The 1,678-nt window shown below is 39.8% G+C and overlaps 1 pseudogene; it reads right to left on the bottom strand.

The window, feature by feature from the left end:
- Positions 1–229: 229 nt before the first annotated feature.
- Positions 230–1,030, bottom strand: LOC114223541 (ATP synthase peripheral stalk subunit b, mitochondrial pseudogene; annotated as a pseudogene).
- Between the last annotated feature and the right edge of the window lie 648 nt (positions 1,031–1,678).

Genomic DNA, 1,678 nt, shown 5'->3' with positions numbered 1-1,678 from the left:
TTTTTTGGTAATCGTTAGTCAGCCAACGGATTTTATTAACAGCAAACTGCTCATTCAAAAGTGATCATGGAACTCAAAATACAGAGCAAGAAGGATGAAAAATATCTCGTTGGCCAACAGATTGTTTTAATTCTCTATATGAAACAAACTTTTCATTTTTAGGAAAGGTTAAGTGTAACTTCAGTAGACATCAATACAGAAAGATTTTGTTCCATGGACTAGTTTCTTTAGTCAATTGCTTCTAGCTGTCTCCACCAGGATAGATGCATTTACAGAACTGGCTGTGCTTGAGCCTTCTTTGCAAGCAGCTTTAGATCTGCAATGCACTTGGCAATTGTCTCCTTTTCCTGCTGTGCAGAGATGCTCTGCACCACATGCTTCTCCACCCAGTTTATCATGTGCTCTTGTTCCTTTCGGGGCATCATGTTCTGCACAGAGATGTGATAGTCTTCACCTCCTTGTATCCTCCGTGCAGCCGTTCCCGGTAAGTAAGTTCCAGTGCCATAGCAATGTTATTCCTCTGGACATCAAAACGGTAATGGCGCTTGTGAACCAGGGCCTGCTGTGACTTCTCCATATCAATTGCATCCTGGATTTGTTTGATGGAAGCCTGCTTCACCTCTTCTAGTTGGGCAATTTTTTGCTCATTGAGTTTATCAGCAAATTCTCCAATAGAGGCACCATATTTTTTAACTACATAGATAAGCAACCCTATTGTTGATATGGCAGAGAAGGTCTCTGCAGTAATCACATATATTTCTTTGGACAGAAAATATAGGACAAGTCCGATATCAAGCACATAGCGTCCTGTTGCGCCAGTTTTGGGATAAAGGAACTGGAAGAATTCTTCGGGGATCAGCCCCAAACGAACTTTTCCTCCATGTTCAGGAAGAGGTGGTACAGGGGCAAGACTTGGCTGCCCTGTGTGGAAGATCCTTGTTGCCTGCAATACCCCTGGACCAAGGAGAGCTGCGTTCTTCAGACAGGGGGTCGCTGCAGTGGCCGCAGAAAAAAACACCCGGGACAGCATGGTCAACCAGGGTCCGGACAGTAGGCTCTGCATCCCAGTGACCCGGGCAAGAGCCTCTGTCAGGGGTGGGAGCAAGATTGTCGCTCCCTTAAAATGTTTTTAATTAAAAAATCATGATATGAGACAAAAGGTAAGTATGATCCTGATTTGTAAAATTAAAAAAATGGAGATAGGCATTGAAATATAATGACAGGTAATCTTTTCTGTGTGTGCTCACTCTGACCAAAGGTTAAGCTTTCACATGTCTTATCTACTTAATTCTCAGAATAACCTTATGAGGTTGGTACTATTATTAACCTCATTTAACAAATAAGGAAACTAAAGCTCATGGATGTTAAGAAACTTGGAAATACCATAAGATTAATAGCAGTCAGGTCCAAGTAGTGCAATTGAGTCGTACTTACCTCTTTATATTTTTCAAGCTTTCCTCAATAAACATTACTTTTTATCAGAAAACTTTAAAAAGACCTAAAGAATCATAAATCTTTCTCTTAAAGAACACAGTTTACTGAGTGCTTTCTGATTGTTTCCATCTAATACCTATACTCTTAGCCTTTTTCCTAAGCCTTAACTTTTAAAAGTTTTCTTTTTTTATTGAGATATAATTGACATATATCATGTTAGTTTCACATATACAACATGATTCAA

The sequence above is a fragment of the Eumetopias jubatus genome, unplaced genomic scaffold (assembly GCF_037043125.1).
Source record: "Eumetopias jubatus isolate StellerSeaLion01/CBP00866 unplaced genomic scaffold, mEumJub1_p1.0 scaffold_4, whole genome shotgun sequence".
NCBI lineage: Eukaryota > Metazoa > Chordata > Mammalia > Carnivora > Otariidae > Eumetopias > Eumetopias jubatus.
This window is presented reverse-complemented; position numbering and strand designations above follow the sequence as displayed.